Source organism: Eubalaena glacialis, chromosome 10 (assembly GCF_028564815.1).
Source record: "Eubalaena glacialis isolate mEubGla1 chromosome 10, mEubGla1.1.hap2.+ XY, whole genome shotgun sequence".
NCBI classification, from domain to species: domain Eukaryota; kingdom Metazoa; phylum Chordata; class Mammalia; order Artiodactyla; family Balaenidae; genus Eubalaena; species Eubalaena glacialis.
In genome coordinates this window covers 116396275-116414144 of record NC_083725.1, presented here as the reverse complement: position 1 = coordinate 116414144, position 17870 = coordinate 116396275, and positions in this window count along the sequence as shown.

The following is a 17870-nucleotide window of genomic DNA, read 5'->3' as shown; positions in this document are numbered from 1 at the left end:
CCCAGACCTCTTGACTGCTTTGAAAGAAGAAATATCTGGGAGTGCGGGGTTCAGGAAAACTGTGCTTCCAACTACCAGGGGACTGAAATTAGCACTTTATTTTGACCATGAAGTTCTCATAAAAGAATCCACAAGCCCAGTAGTCCCATTTCTGTCAAGCCATGAACAGCACAGCCAAAAGCTCATGTATCAGAAGAACTGAGACCATCCCTTGGAGTTCATTGTAATGGGAAATGTTAGATGGAAACCATCCCCTATGGAACACCTCAGCTTAGCATTTCTATCACGATACACTAGATTGGCTGATTAGAACCCTAAGCCAAGAGACTCTATGGCATAATGGCTAAGAGCTAGTGCTCTGGAGTTAGTAGATGTGGGTTTAAATCCACATCCTGACTGTGTAACCTTGGGCACACTACCTAACTTCTCTGCATCTGGACCTTCCTGTGTCAGGTGAAGGAGTTGAATCCAGGTTGTCACTTCTTCCAGTTCTGGCCTACTGTTGGCAGAGCCAAAATTTTTCATTAAATTTTCACCAGTTAATACAAGCACGTGGTACAAAGTACACAGGGGTATGCACTGAAAAGTAAGTCTCCTTCCCATCCTTCCCTCCAATACCTCAGTTCTCCTCCTTGTGGGTAACAACTGTTACCAGTTTCTTGTGTATCTTTTCATTCCCTTATTCAGCAAATATTTATTGAGCACCTACTAGGTGTTCATGCTTGGTCTCTATCACTGAACAAAACAAAGACCCTTACCCTTTGTAGAGTTTACATTCTACTGGGGGGAAACAGACCGTAGACCATAAACATAGTACCGAAGCACATTGGATAATAGAAAGTTAGAGGGTGATAGGTACTGTGGGAAAAAGAAAAAATAGAGAAGGGCAAGAGGAAATAAAGTGTGAAGGATGTAGCTTTATTAGGGTAGTCCGTGTAGGCCTCACTGGGAAGGGGAGATTTGAACAGAGGCTTGAAGGAAGGGAGGAAGTGAGCCCCATGGACATCTGGGACAACAGCATTCCTGCCAGCTATTGGGAAGCGTAAGGCAGGAGGGTGCCTGGGGTGTTCCAGAAAAGCAAGGTGGCCAATGCAGGTGGAGCGGAGCTAAGGGGAAAGAGGGATGAGTCAGAGGGGTCGTGACAAGGTGCCAGGGGGCAGGTTAGATTATGTAAGGCCTGTAGGCCATTGTAAAAATGATTTCAGAGATGGCCTATGCATATATGAACACACATGAATATGTTGTCTATACACATGTCTTTAACTACACCAGCAGTAGCATGCTGTCCCCTGTTTTGCCCCTTTCTTTTTTCCCCAATGAGCTTGCCTCAAGTTCATTCCACATCGATACATATAGATCTGCCTTATTCTTTTTGATTGCTATCTAGTATCCCACTGGGTGTTTTTGGTTTTGGTTTTTTTTTTTTTTGGCGGTGCCACGTGGCTTGCAGGATCTTAGTCACCCAACCAGGGACTGAACCTGGGTCCCGGCAGTGAAAGTGTGGAGGCCTAACCACTGGACTGCCAGGGAATTCTCTTGAGTGTATTTTTATTTTGTTTAACCAGTCTCTTATTGTTGGACATTTACAAACAAAAACAATGCTCTAAAAAAATCCTTGTTCATCTCTTTAGTATGTGCAGCTACTTCTATGGTTTAAGTTCCTGGAAGTGGAATTATATCCAAGCATAAGCACTTGTAATTTTGATGGATATTACTGATTACCCTCCACAAAGGCTGTAACCATTTGCATTACTGTCAGCACTGCATGATGATAATAATAATTCCCCACTCTCACCAATAGTATTATCAAAATTTTTAATCTTTACCATCTAATAGGTGAAAAAATTGTATCTCATTTGAGTTGTGTTCTCATCTCTCTTATGAGTGAAGTTGCATCTCTTAGATGTTTAAAAGCTGGGTTATTTTCTGTAAAATTCTCATGCCCTTTGCCCACGTTTCAATTGGTTTTGACTATTTTGCTTTTTTTTAAATTTATTTTTGGCTACATTGGGTCTTTGTTGCTGTGCGCGGGCTTTCTCTAGTTTTGGCGAGCGGGGGCTACTTTTCGTTGTGGTGCGCGGGCTTCTCATTTAGGTGGCTTCTCTTGTTGCCAAGCCTGGGCTATAGGCACGTGGGCTTCAGTAGTTGTGGCTCGCAGGCTCAGTAGTTGTGGCGCACGGGCTTAGTTGTTCCGCAGCCTGTGGGATCTTCCCAGACCAGGGCTCGAACCCGTGTCCCCTGCATTGGCAGGCGGATTCTTAACCACTGCACCACCAGGAAATTCCCTTACTATTTATTTAAATTAACACTAATCCCATTATGTGTTTACAGAGATAATATATGTTATGAAAAACAACTTTTTTTTTTTAAAGTAGTGAAGAGTGGCTATTTTACTCTTTTGCAAATCTCCTGAATGTCTGGCTTAATAGGAGACAACTGGATTCTCATTTATGTTTCTGCTGCATCTGTTGCAATATTGCACTTCGTGCAGCCTCTGGAAAACACTGTACTCAGAAACAGGGAGGGTAGAAAAGGCAAATAACGTGTCAGCAGTATTATGAAAATGGTTTTGATATCGTGAAACCCCAGAAACGGTCTGGGGGTGCCCTATTCGTATTTTTTTTGAAATAGAGGAAGGGGCACAGGTGGGGGCAAAGGCAGTAGTGAGGGTGGTGTTAAGGACTGTGAGACATGGTTCGGGGGAGTGGGCAGTTGCTGGGGCAGGGGCAGTAAAAGTGGGGGAAGGGTTGGTTGATCAGCTTGTTTGCTTATAAAATGTCAAGCCAGAGGTAAAATACAACTTGAAAAAAACAATCGGTAATTCTGCAAATTGGTCATTTAGCTGCTGGACAAGCAGATTGGCTTTTGGTGATCTGGCCACTCTGGGAAGCTGAGACCCACAGAGCTGAAGCCCAGTCCTGACGGTTCACAAGTGCTGGCGGGGACGGGATCTGGGCCCAGGTGCTTCTGACTTCACTAAGCCTACAGCCCCACCCCCTGGGTCTTGGGGTTTCTGTGTCTGGCCCGCCTCTTCCTTGTACTGTTGTTTATCAAACACTTTTCTTTATATTGACTCCCTTTTTAAGAAAATTGTATTGAAGTATAGTTGATTTACCATGTGTTAATTTCTGCTGTACAGCAAAGTGACTCAGTTACACACATATATACATCCTTTTTTATATTCTTTTCCATATGGTTTATCACAGGATATTGAATATAGTTCCCCGTGCTCTACAGTAGGACCTTGTTGTTTATCCATTCTAGATATACTAGTTTGCATCTGCTAACCCCAAACCCCCAGTCCTTCCCTCCCCGACCTTGGCAACCACAAGTCTGTCCTCTACGTCTTTGAGTATACTGACTCTGTCGTTTTTTTTTTTTTTTTTTTTTCACACACACTGTATTTTATTTTTACAAGAGATAAATAGACTGACACCAAGCATTGTACATGGATGACCACAACAAAAGCAACAATGATTGCAATTACCAAACATGAAACACACTCATACTATGTCATAATATTGACATTCAGTCCAGTAATCCTCCAGTGTAACAGCTCCTTTACTTTGCAGTGAAAATTGATTTGTATATTCTTTGCCTCTGAGTCCTTGTGGGATTTTTTCTTTTTTTAAATTCAAACAGAAAGTCACAAAAATTATACTCACCCTCAACTGACTCTGTCTTAAAACTTATTTTAAAAGGCAATTTTAATCACACTAGCTAATACTATATAGTGATTATTAAGTGCCAGACTCCATTCTAAACACTTTCCATGCAGTAATTCATTGAGTCCTCATGGCAATGCAGTGAGGTAGGCACTACTGTTATTTCAAGGCCCAGATGAGGAAACTGAGGCACAGAGTGGTTATGTAACTTGCCCAAGGTCACACAACTAGGAACATGGCAGAGTCTGGATTCAGACCCAGAGGTCTGACTCCAAGTACATTCTCTTAACCACTGTATTGTTTCTTATCATAAAATATAAAAAAACAAGTCTGCCCAGTTGAAGTCCGTGGGGAGAAGCTGAAAATGATCAAATTTTCGGCTTTCGTCGTTACCTGTCCCCGGAGGAAATCAGGCTTTCGGACAGCCCACTTGATTCCCAGCGGTGACTCTGAGGCCCACATCATTCTTCTTTCAGGCCCAGAGCACTGAACTCCTCCCAAGTGGCAGACACTGCTTGGTGGGTGGGGGGTGGGGGGGTGGGAAGCAGAGCCAGAGGAAACCAGAAAGAACCAGTCGCTGTTGCCGAGGAGTTTAAAGTTTAGTAGGGAAGATAATTTCAATAATATGGCAAGTGAAGGGTACGGTGGGAGCCCACAAAACGGACATGCAACAGAGCCGGGGGCATAGGGGAAGGGTGATCGGGGAGAGCTTCCTGGAGGAGGCCACACTCAATTGGAGTCTAAATTCTAGAAGGTTAAGTGGGAGTCAGCAGGCACATGGTGGCAGAGGAGAAGAGGAGAGCTTTCCAAGCCCAGCGTGAGCAGAAGTACAGGAGAGGAGCATAGCGTATGGGGGAGAACTACGAGCACTTTGGCATTAATCAGCCTTGCAAAGGCCTGGAAGGGAGTGAGACTGGAGGGGGAGGCAGGGCCAGGTCCAGTGCGGGCCTTGTTCCGTAGGTGTTGGGAAGCCATGTATTCACCAGCAGATACCTGCCGAGCACCTGCTCGGTGCCTGGGGCTGTGCCAGGTGCTGAGGACACCACACTGCACAATACAGACAAGGACGCTTCGTGTTCTGGGGGAGGACCCAACAGCCAGGCAGGTAAAACAAATGATACAGGGGAAAAAAGCCAAAATGGCAACAGAAAATTCAGAGAAAAGCAATTTAAAATAGGGGATCGGGACTTCCCTGGTGGCACAGTGGTTAAGAATCCACCTGCCAATGCAGGGGACACGGGTTCGAGCCCTGGTCGGGGAAGATCCCACATGCCGCGGGCCGCGGAGCAACTAAGCCCATGCGTCACAACTACTGAGCCTGCGCTCTACAGCCCATGAGCCACAACTACTGAAGCCCGCGCGCCTAGAGCTGGTGGTCCGCAACAAGAGAAGCCACCGCCATGAGAAGCCGGCACACCGCAACGAAGAGTAGCCCCAGCTCGCTGCAACTAGAGGAAGCCTGTGCGCAGCAACAAAGACCCAAAGCAGCTAAAAATAAATAAAAATAAATAAATTTATAAAATAGAGGATCATGGAATTCCCTGGCTGTCCACTGGTTAGGAATCTGCGCTTCTACTGCAGGGGGCATGGATTCGATTCCTGGTCAAGCCGGGGCATGGCCAAAAAAAAAAAAAAAAAATAGGGGATCAGAGGAGGGAATATTTGAGCAAAGACTGGAAGGAGTGGAAAGGGAGCTGTGTGATACCTGGGAAAGAACATTCTAGGCTGGAGCTAATGTAAGTTCAAAAGCCCTGAGACGGGTGTGTGCCTGGTGAGTCTGAGGAGGCCAGTGTGGCTGGAGTGGCACGGACCAGGTGGGGAATGCTTGGGAATCAGGTCAGAGAAATAAGGGGGTTTTATCAGGCTTTAGACAGAGGAGTGACATTTGGCTGCCCCATGGGTGAGGGTTAGGAGGCTGTGGGTTGGAGGCTAGCAGACAAGGGTGGAGGCTGCCACAGTGGGAAGATGAGCCGGAACGGAGTGTTTAGGAGGCAAATTTGGCAGCGTTTGGTGAAGATTGACTGTGGGGAATGAGGGTAGAGAGTCAAGGACACCTCCTCAGTGTCTTCCTGGGTGTCTGGCTTGGGCCTCTGGTGGAGCCCTTCATGAAATGGGAGGATGGAGGGTTTGGTGGGAGTGCAGTGGGGGAAGATGATGAGTTCAGCCCTGAAAAGGTTAAGTTTGCAAATTCCCTGGTGGTCCAGTGGTTAGGACTCCACGCTTCCACTGCAGGCTGGTCGGGTTCAATCCCTGGTCCGGGAACTAAGATCCCACAAACTTCATGGCCAAAAAAAAAAAAAGAAAGAAAAAGTTAAGTTTGATGTGCCTGCAGGGCATCCAAGTGGAGATCCAGAGGCAAATGTTTTTTCTTAGATGGACAGAAATTTTGCTAAAGATGGAAATCTTTAAACAGCATACTTATATACATATGTCTTATGTCACTGCTCAGATATCACAAACTGTAATTTTCTAGGTCAATCTGGGGCCTAAAATATGTAAAAGAATTATTTGTTTACAATTTTACCAAAGCTAAACTTTTTAAAATAAAAGCTATTATTCACTAAATACAAAGTTCACCTGATACCACTGAGTTAGGCATTGCTATGGACTAAATGTTTGTGTCCCTCCCAAAACTCATATGTGATGGTGTTCGGTGGTAGTTTGGGAGGTATTTAGGGTTAGATGAGATCATGAGAGTGGGGTCCCAGCCCTCATAAGAAGCAGAAGAGACCAGAGCCCCCTCTCTTTCCACCGTGTGAGGATACAGCAAGAAAGCAGCAAATGGCAAACCAGGAAGAAGGCCTTCACTAGGCACAGGATCTGCTGGCACCTTAATTTAGGACTTCCCAGCCTCCAGAACTGAGGAATAAATGTTTGTTTAAGCCTCCAGTCTGTGGTATTTTGTTACAGCAGCCTGAGCAGACAGAGACAGGCATCATCAGGTGTATCCCAGCTAGGGAGTCAGAAGTCCCAGCTTTCCCCCATCAACAGAGGAGTGGATAAAGAAGGTGTAGTACATACATATTGTACAATGGAATATTACTCAGCCGTAAAAAAGAACAAAATAATGCCATTTGCAGCAACATGGATGGACCTAGAGATTGTCATACTGAGTGAAGTAAGTCAGACAAAGAAAGACAAGTATATGATATCATTTATATGTGGATCTAAAATAAATGGTACAAATGAACTTATTTACAAAACAGAAATAGAGTCACAGATGTAGAAAACAAACTTATGGTTACCGGAGGGAAAGGGGGGAGAGATAAATTTGGAGATTGGGATTGACATATACACACTACTATATATAAAATAGGGAATTCCCTGGCAGTCTAGTGGTTGGGACTTGGTGCTTCCACTGCAGGGGGCACAGGTTCCATCCCTGGTCGGGGAAGTAAGATCCTGCCTGCCGTGTGGCCAGAAAATAAAATGAAATGAAAAATATAAAATAAAATAAAATAAAATAAATAAAATAAAATAAAATCCTACTGTATAGCACAGGGAACTTCTACTCAATGCTCTGTAATGACCAATATGGGAAAAGAATCTAAAAAAGAGTGGATATATGTATATGTATAACTGATCCACTTTGCTGTACACCTGAAACTAACACAACATTGTTAATCAACTCTACTCCAATACAAATTTAAAAAAAAAAAAAAGAAGAAGAAGAGAAAATACTTGAAGAAAGAACAAAACAAAGAAGTCCCAGATTTCCCGTTCATTGACTGTGACCTTGGGGAAGGAATTCCATCTCCTTTTCACCCATTCATTTATCGCATATTCAATGAGCTATGGCTGTGCTTAGGCACTGAGGAGAAAGCCATGAATGAGCAAAGCTGACAGGGTTTCTGCCCTCAAGAGAGAGTAGAAGTAATGGAGAGGCCTGTGGATCACCCGTGACCTGGAGCCTCCCTTCCTGCCTTGAGAGGCTCAGGAGCAGGTAGGTTATGTCCAAGCCCAACCAAGCCCTGGGACCTGGGACCTGGGACCTGGGCTTTATGTGCCTCGTTTTATTGTACTCTCATCTTATCCCTGCAAGACATCTATATGCTTACTCTACAGATGAAGAAATGCTCAGAGAAGCAGAGCTATTCACTGAAGGTCTTATAATTAATAAGTGATAGATAAAAATTTAGAACTTGTGCTTCCCTGGACACCATCGAGAGAGTGGAAGACACCCCACAGGATGGGAAAAGAGATTTGCAAATCACATATCCGATAAGGGAATTGTATCTAGACTATATAAAAAACTCTTACAGCTCAATAATAAAGACAAATAGCCCAATTTATTCTTTTTTTTTTAAATTTTATTTATTTATTTTTGGCTGTGTTGGGTCTTCGTTGCTGCACGTGGGCTTTCTCTAGTTGCAGCTAGCAGGGGCTACTCTTCGTTGCAGTGCGTGCGCTTCTCACTGCAGTGGCTTCTCTTGTTGCGGAGCACGGGCTCTAGGCACACAGGCTTCAGTAGTTGTGGTGCACGGGCTTAGTTGCTCCGCGGCATGTGGAATCTTCCCGGACCAGGGATCAAACCCGTGTCCCCTGCATTGGCAGGTGGATTCTTAACCACTGCGCCACCAGGGAAGCCCCTAGTTTCAGGTTTTAAATCGCGACACCTCATCTGACCAAACTCCCCAAAATAACAACTTGCTGGGTGGCTAAGGCAGAGATTTAAGTGGGTTCCACTGAGGGAGTTATTAAAATGTCATCCTCTCCTCCTTCAGGACCTTGAAGGCCTCAGATCACTTGGAGATGACCTTTCTAAATTAAAAGGTAATTCCTATGAAGGGTGTAACATGGGGCACGGAGTAAGCACTAGCTATGCGTTACTATTATTGTTGTTGCTGTTATCGGATGACTCCTAGGAGTTATGCAACAGTGAGGTGAGGTCATTCTGGGATTAGGGTGTAACAAAAATCTTCAGGGGCTCTCGGAAGCTGCTGCAGCCTGAGATCTTAGCCACAAAGCAGTGAGGATATGGATCAATTTATGCATGGAGCTCTAGAGCCCTTGGGGGTGGAGGTGGGGAAGGTCAGTACCCTAACCCTAGGCCTAATGATTCAGCCAGGGAGACCTGGAAGTGGACCAGAGCTGCTCACTCAAGGCTGAGAGATGGTCTCTGAGATATATTCACCTCTAGGAAGGGAGTCTGGGCTCAAGACTTGGGGCCCAGAATCTCCATCCATCCATCCATCAAATCATTGAAGAAATATTACAGTAAATCTACTAAGGGCCAAGGCAATGTCATTTTTTGACCCTTGTTGGTCTTAGTCTGTCAGACTTTTGGGGTCCCCACCCCACATCTTCTCACATCTGATCAAATGCACCTATGTCCCACATCAAATAATATTTTGCTGTAAATTTCTTTGAAAGAAATTTTATAGTTTTGCTTTTGAAATTATGTGACTTCATGTAACTTGTTTAAATTATGATTTGCTAGAAAAATGTAAAAAAAAAAAGAAAAAAGAAACAAACAAAAATAAAACAGTCCAGTGGGAATAAGCAAAATAAGGACAGGGTATGATGGATGCTGAAAGATATAGTGTTCTGAGAGAGAGGGAGGGGGCTCCTTTAGACGAGGTGGTCCTTATTCTGAAGAAATAGCATTTAGGCTGAGACAGGACAGCTGGGAAGGAACCTGCCCCCTACAGAGCAGGGGGAGTCTCTCCAGGCAGAGGGAACAGCCAGTGCAAAGGCCCTGAACCTGGAAAGCACTTAGCTTGTGGACAGGAAGAGGGTCATTGTGGCAGGGGCTGAGTGAAGGGCAGTGAGAGAGCACGAGATTAGTTCAGACAGGAGGGCAGGGGCCAGGTGATACCCAGCTGTACAGACCATGGTACGGAGTTGAGATTTTGTTCTAAGTGGAGAGCGCCAGTTAGGTTGGGCTCCCTGGGGAGCAGATTCAGAGAGGGTGATTGGCGGGCAGGAGGTCCATTAAGGAGTGCTCTCAGGATCAACACCGGGGGATGAGAGGGGAGGGAGGCAAGACTGAGCAGAGGGAGAATTTGAGCTGCCGTGCAGTCTCAATGGACACCTCCCCTGACACAGCAGGGAGTTCTGAAGCTGGGATGACCCTTCAGATTTGTCATTAGATGCAGCTGCCTGGGGGAGTGGGCATGACTCTTCAGCCGAGGCCCCGAGGGGCTGACAGCGGAGGGCAGTGAGCCAGTAGCTGGACACCAAGTCCATCCCTGAAGGAGAATCTGGTCTGTGCGTCACAGCCCACAACCTGATCCAGTTTATGTTTAAGGAGGTCCCTCTAGCTGCTGCGTGGAGAGAATTATTGGAGGGAAGAGTGGGTCCAGCCAGGCCAGCAGTGATGGTGGTTTGGCCATGAGCGATGGCTGTGGGAATACAGATAAGTGGATGATTCTTGGAGACATTGGGAGGTGGAACCAGAGCACTTGAAGACGGATTAGATGAGAAGCATGCAGGGAAGGGAAGAAACAAGGACGCTTCAGGTCTGTGGACTGAACAACCGAGGGAACAGTGATGCCATATGCTGCGATGTGGGATTCCTGAGGGAAGTGGCTGGGTGGGAGGTGAGAGAGCAGGGAGAGAGCGCCCCTCAACTTCTTTACAGGCTCGAGACCCTGGGAGTGTCCAGGACCAAGCTTCAACAGCGCCATCGTGTGGTGGTAATAAGTCATAACAGCAGTGGACTCCAGACCTCAGTTGCCTGCAAGGTGGGGAAAGAGGTCAGACCACAGAAAATACCCTCAGAAACCAGCCCCACGGCGCCTCTTTCACACTAAGTAAATCATTGCGGATTTTGGACAACTCAGAGTAGGAGGGAGATGAGGAGCCTCAAAAGAAAGAGATAGCTAGGCAACGGAGTTTGAGGAATTATTTGAGAAAGATAAAATGGTGTTATTGTACCTGTGCCATAAAGGAATCAATCGACATAATAATAATGTTGACAGCTACCATTCAGTGAGCAGATAGGAGGAGCTGCATGATCCCTTGTAATCTACACGCATCAATACAAGGAGGCTCAGAGAGGTGAAAAGATGTGTCCCAGGTTATATAGTAGTAGATGGTGGTGGAGTTAGGATTAAAACCCACGTCAGCCTACCAATGGATCTCAACTCTGTCAGATCCAACATGCCATTTTAACAGTAAATATTTTACAATGCCCTCTTTACATCCCAACATCTGGATTGTGCCTGATGCATTATTGTGCACTCGGTCAATATTTGTTAAATGAATGAAATGAAATTCATGGATAGTATCCTACCTAACGACATAATTTTTAAAATCAAGTAAAAAAATGAAAGCAACTTATGCTAAAGAAATCTGCATTTCCACAGGTACATGCTCAGTCAGGATCACATCGGAAGACATAACAAGGTGATTATTGTGAACTGGGATCACCCCAAATACTGATCTAGGCATGATCCTTTTCTTTTCTTTTTTAAAATTAATTAATTAATTAATTAATTTTTAGCTGCATTGGGTCTTCGTTGCTGCATGTGAGCTTTCTCTAGTTGTGGCGAGCGGGGGCTACTCTTCCTTGCGGTGCGTGGGCTTCTTACTGCTGTGGCTTCTCTTGTTGCAGAGCACGGGCTCTAGGCGCGCGGGCTTCAGTAGTTGTGGCACGTGGGCTTAGTTGCTCCACGACACGTGGGATCTTCCCAGACCAGGGCTTAAACCCGTGTCCCCTGCCTTGGCAGGCGGATTCTTAACCACTGCGCCACCAGGGAAGTCTGAGACATGATCTTCTGAAATGGTGAATGCCCTTTGTAAAGATCTGAACTCATACAAGGAAAATTCTTCCCTGGATTTTCATTTTAGTAGACTTCCTGGAAAATTCAGTGTATGCTCTGACTGTGCACATAATATTACATGTTTACATATATAACAGAGTTAGGGTTCTTGGCGCAGATAATTATAAACAGGTTTTTCCTCTTACATAAATGACCAGTGGGACATTAGAAAGCTGTGCAGGACACGGAACAATTCTGTTATGTGGGACTGTCCTGAACATTGAAGGATGTCTAGCATCTCTGGCCCCTGTCTACTAAGGACCAGAAGAGCCCCTATCAATGTGAAAACAAAAATGCCCCTACATATTTCCAAATTCAAATTTCCAGGGACAGTAGAGCTCCCTTGAAACCTCTGGTGTATGTGAAAGCCTAGCCACCTAAGCTTTGCTTAACTGGCCTTCTCCTCTTTCCGAGCCCACCCCTCCCCCCCCCAAAGACCTGGGCTTTCACACTCTCACTTCTCATCCCACCCTTTAGGACTCTCTCTGCAAGTGTTTGTTGCTAGAAGACTAGAACTGAGGTAATGAATGAGGTACATTTCTATCTTATTTCTGCAAATAGGCTCAGAGAAGTAAAGTAACTTGCTCATAGCCACACAGCCAATTTGAAGTGGCTAAACCAGAATTAAAAGCTAGTCAGTCAGTCTGACTCTAAAGCCTGTGATTTTGCCCTCTTTTCTAATCCCTCCTCACTGTCTCCTACCTCTCAGTCTTGGGGAAACAAGTCTTAGGAAACTGAAGTATTTCACTTACTGGGTAAAATTTTTAGAAGTTGTCCACCATTTCCAAAGGTCAGGAGGTGAGCTGGAGGGATCTGGAATGGATTCAGACCATACAGCTGTTAACTACCATTTTCATAAATCAGGTGAAATTCCCGGAAGGAAACCCTGCTGTTTGCCCTACCTTGTCCTAGAAAAGGAAGTTCCATTTGGCCAGGTCCAGGGTGTTGGGCCATCCCCTAGACATTTTCATTTCTGGGTAGCGTTTGCTTCAGTGTAAATGCAGACCTTCTCAAACCCTAGTGGCAGAAGAGGGTGAAATCAACCCCTTATCCTGGGACCTAGGGATGAGCTGCAAGCAACTACCATTTCATTGAAAATTCAGGTCTTTAAAGAAGTGCTGCTGGAATTCCCTGGCAGTCTGATGGTCAGGATTCATTTGGCGCTTTCACTGCCATGGACTAGTTCAATCCCTGGTCAGGGAAATGAGATCCCTTAAGCCACTTGGCACGGCCAAAAAAAAAAAAAAAAAAAAAAATACTGTAAATTTTGCACACCATCCCTAATATTTGGGGGACATTCCAATAGAAAATAAATTTAAAATAAACTTCATCTCAGTGTAGAAATTGACATATAAGGGCATACTTTTCAAACATAAATATTTCTAAGATTCACCCACATATTCCAAGTTCCTTACCTAGACCTACTGAAGCAGAAGCCGGGGCCACGCATTGCATTGTCAACTACTCCCCCATTCCTCACTCCACACCCCCTGGCCACTGGGTGACTGATCTATTTTTCTTTTTCTCTTCTTTTTTTTGACCACGCGGCTTACGGGATCTTAGTTCCCAGACCAAGGATCGAACCCGTGCCCCCTGCTGTGGAAGCGCAGAGTCCTAACCACCTGACGGCCAGGGAACTCCGGTGGCTGATCTATTTAGTTCATTGAGCTTACTTGGGGGAACAATGCTCTGTTTATCCTCTGGCTTTAAATGGCACCCCTCCTGTACCCCGGGGTCTGCAGAGGCCAGTTTGAGAAGCAGAATCTCTATCTGTATTAGAACTGGATTCAAACCCTGCTTCCATCTTCACCCTTTCTACAACTTGGGCGAGTAACTGAATCTCTTGTTGCCTTAGTTTCCTTATCTGCATCACAGCTGTTTTGTGGGGTTGTTGTGGGGTTCAGTGAGCTAATACATATGCATGTACTGAGAATGCTGAGTGCCTAGCATGTAGTTAGTGCTCATTAAATGGACATTATTTTTACTGTTGTTAATATTTTTGTGTACTGGGCTCTCTTCTGGGGAACACGCATGCAGACAGACCTCTAAGGTGGGCCCCATGATCCCCACCTCCTGGTGTTCACATCTTTGTGTAATCCTCTCCCCTCCCCTTGAGTATGGGAGAGACCTGTGACTTGCTTCTAGCCAGCAGAAAACAGCAGAAGTGTGAGACTTCCCTGGTGGTGCAGTGGTTAAGAATCCGCCTGCCAATGCAGGGGACACGGGTTCAATCCCTGGTCAGGGTACTAAGATCCCACATGCCATGGGGCAACTAAGCCTACGCACCACTACTACTGAGCCCACATGGTCTGGTGCCTGAGCACTACAACTAGAGAGCCTGTGTGCCACAACTAGAGAGAAGCCCACACTCCGCAACAAGAGATCCCGGGTGCCGCAACTAAGACCCGATGCAGCCAAAAATAAATAAATAAATAAATAGTAAAAAAAAAAAAAAAAAGGAAAGGAAAACAGCAGAGGTGATTGATACAAGTGATTACATGTGTGATTATATTAGACAAGACTTTAATATCCTCGCTTTCCCTTACCCGCTTTGAGGAAGCAAGCAGCCGTGTTGGGAATGTCCACATGGCAAGGAGCTGAGGGTGGCAGACAGCCATCAGCCAGCAAACAACTGAGGCCCCAGTCTGAGGTCCCACAAGGAGCTGAGTGCTGCCAACAGCCCCGTGAGCTTGGAAGCAGATCCTTCCTCAGTCCAGCCTCCAATGAGACTGCAGCCCTAGCCATTCGTTTTGTGATAATGTTCCACACAGCGATAGAGAACTGATACACCACCCCTCTCCTTTCAAACTCTTGGTTCCTACAATTCTCCCCTCACTCTCCTGAATCATCAATATCTCCCTTTCTATTCCATCAACTGATAAGCATACTCTAGTGTCTCTCATCTTAAAAACACGCTTTTTGGCTGTGCCCCAAGGCATGCAGGACCTTGGTTCCCCCACCAGGGATTGAACCCCGGACTCCTGGCAGTGGAAGCATGGAGTCCCAACCACTGGACCACCAGGGAATTCCCAATTCACCACTCTTTTTTTTTTAATAAATGTGGTTTTTATTTTATTTATTTATTTATTTAAATTAATTAATTTAATTTATTTACGGCTGTGTTGGGTCTTCGTTTCTGTGCGAGGGCTTTCTCTAGTTGCGGCAAGCGGGGGCCACTCTTCATCGCGGTGCGCGGGCCTCTCACTGTCGCGGCCTCTCTTGTTGCGGGGCACAGGCTCCAGACGCGCAGGCTCAGTAATTGTGGCACACGGGCCCAGTTGCTCCGCGGCATGTGGGATCTTCCCAGACCAGGGCTCGAACCCGTGTCCCCTGCATTGGCAGGCAGATTCTCAACCACTGCGCCACCAGGGAAGCCCCAATTCACCACTCTTAATGACGTCCCCCATGACCCACATGTTGCACAATCCCAAGGTCACTTCTGTCTCCTCATCTTACTTGCCCTCTCTGTGGCATTTGACACAGCCAGCCACTTCCTCTTTCTTGAAATCCACTCTCTTCTTCTACTTTCTTGACCTCATCCTCTCAGACTTCCTTCTCTCTCAATGTCAATTTCTTCCCAGTCTCCTCTGCTGCCTCCCTCTTTTCAGCTCAGCTCCTGAATGTTGCCATGCCCCTGACTTCACTTTCCTCATGTGTAATTGTACAATTTCTCTCTTGAAGGTTGTTGTGAGAATTGCCTCAGATAACATATGTGTGACTTAAAAAAAATTCCTCCCTTTCATTTGTGAATTACGAGTATGCGCTCTTCCCTTGCTCTGATGAGAAAATGAGGCACCCTTTCCCCCAGACACTTGTCAGGTGGCTCCGGTGTCCAAGGAACAGACTTTGGGGAAGATGACTGTTTCCCACGAAGGTGAAATATGACAGCAATGTGGATCTCTGGAAACCCAGATCTAAGAAAAGTCTCACTGCCTCTGCTGGGCCTTAGAAATTGCTAGACCTTTCAGGAGGAGGAAGTTCACGGGGCTAAGAGTCTAGGAGTACAGAGGCAGTGGCATTGAGCTCAGCCAGGGTCAGTGGGGGTGAAACCGTGTACCTCAGACTGGGACTCGAACCCACGCAGCCGGGACTCGAAGCCGACCAAAAGCCTTGGTCTTCCAACTGAGAGCGCACACCTGCTTTCAGAACTTAATGCAGCTCAGGTTCTTGATGTCTCATTGCAGAAAGAATTCAGTGAGAGACAAAGTGATAGGTAAGAAGTGGATTTATTAAGAGAGAAACACTCTCCACAGACAGAGTGTGGGCCACCTCAGAAGGTGAGAAAGGCACCAAGGTATGGGGTTGTCAGTTTTTATAAGGGTGGGTAATTTCTTAGGCTAATGAGTGGGAGGAGTATTCTAGCTATTTCGGGAAGGGGCGGGGATTTCCAGGAATTGGGCCACCGCCCACTTTTTGATCCTTACGGTTGGGCTTGGAACTGTCACGGCGCCTGTAGGTGTGTCATTTAGCTTGCTGACGTGTTACAGTGAGCATATACTGAGGTTCAAGGTCTAGTGGAAGTCGACTTGTCCGCCATCTGGGACCCATTTGGTTCTAATCAGTTTATGTCATGTCCTTGGGCTGTGTCATTCTTTCAAAGGTTGTGCCCTGCCCCCTTCCCTCCTGTTTCAGGGGTGGGTCAGGGACGCCTTCCTGAGGAATCGTCCTCTAAACCAAGAGCTGAAAGGTGTCTGGGAGTTTGGCCAAGGGAAGAGCAATGTGAAGCTTCCAAGGTGCCCAAGAGCTTGAACTTCTGCAAATAGAATGAGACTGGAGTGTCAAGTGCACAGCACAAGGTGACGGCCAAGGTGCTTCTGGACCTGGAGGGGGCCTTAGGAGCCAGATTAAGGACCTGGGACTGTCTCCTGTAAGAGAGACAAAGGGAGCCCCGAAGAGCTGCAACTGGGGAGGGCACAAGCAGAGATCAGCCACTGCTGGGCTCCCTCAGGCCCTCCCCTCTCAGACATCAGCTCGGAGCTTGGAGCTGACTCTGGTCTGGCTCCAGCACTCAGTTTTGAGTAGCTGAAAGTCACTTCGTCTCTACAGCCCTCTGCTACCAAAAGAAGTCAGGTGTGGACCGGATGATCTTTAGGACCAGCTCTCCCCACTCTCCATGCCCAGACTAACCCTCTACCCACTTCTGGGGCTTCCCCAACTCCCTTAAAAACTCTCTTCCCTGTTTCCTGTCCCCCAGCTGGTAACATCTTGGAGGAAAATTCCTTTTTCTCATCTCTCTCCACTAGACTGGGAGCTCCGAATAGGCAGCACTATGCCTAGTGTATCTGTTCATGCTTCCTCTTGCTAGGCCTTGAACACAGTGGTGAGTGCTTGGTGGAACAAAAGAATGGTCCCAACCCTGTGCGCTGTTCGCCAAGTTTGTGTTTGATCCCCATGACAGCCTGAGGCAGTACCAGTGCAGGGAATTTTAGCTGCCATTTTGCTGATGAGAAGAGGGGCCTCGAAGAGCTGGTGGAGCTGTGAACTCAAGCTCTGAAGCCAACTCTCTGGGTTCAAGTCCAGCTCTTTCACTTAGAGCAGATGTTTGGCAAGCCACTTAATCTCCCTAAACCTGTATTTTCTCAGTTATAAGTCAGGGATAATAACATCTACTTCACAGGATTGCTACAAAGATTAAAGGGAGATGGCATATAACATGTATAATAAGCATGCAATAAATGCTAGTTATTTTTATTCTCAGGCCAGCATCCTTTCTCCTCCCCAAATGTTACCGAGTCCAAGCTCGCCCTGCTCGCCGCACGACAGGCCAATAAATCGGGAGACGAGGTGTTGAGGCAAGGAAAACGACCTTATTCAGAAAGCCGGCAGACTGAGAAGATGGTGGAGTAGGGTCCCCCAAAAACCATCTTATCGGGGTCTGGATGCCAGTTTCTTTTATAGAACAGAGACGGGGAGGAGGTGAGGAAGTAAAGTAAAAATGCCACTTATCTTGCAAAATAGGAGGGGATGTGTTAATCTCTTCTTTTGTGCAGCCACTCACAGATGGACAGGGTCAGAATGTCTCTCTGTGAGCTGAACAAAGGCACTTTAGTTTAACAGGCAGAGGGGCAGGGTTCCCTGTGGCAGGATGCTCACAGCTATAGACAGTGATTATAATAACAAAAGCAACGAAATGCAAAGGTTAAAGTAAAAGAAACAGATCCAACAGGGAGTCAGAACTGGCTCTTCCCTGCCACACAAACATCAGCTCCAAGACGTAAGATTACTTCAAGGCTGCGGCTGGGGCCACCCCGGGGCCACCCCTCCCCAGACCCGGCTGGTGCAAGGACGCGTTACTCAGCGCGGGACTGACGCCAGGCTGCCTGCACAGCCAGCGCGCCCCATGAGCCTCACGTGAATAAGCGAGCGCGCAGGCGCCCCCAGCCGGCGCCCATTGGCCGGCACCCCGCCGCCCTGGAGCTGAGGGAGGGACGGAGGGAGG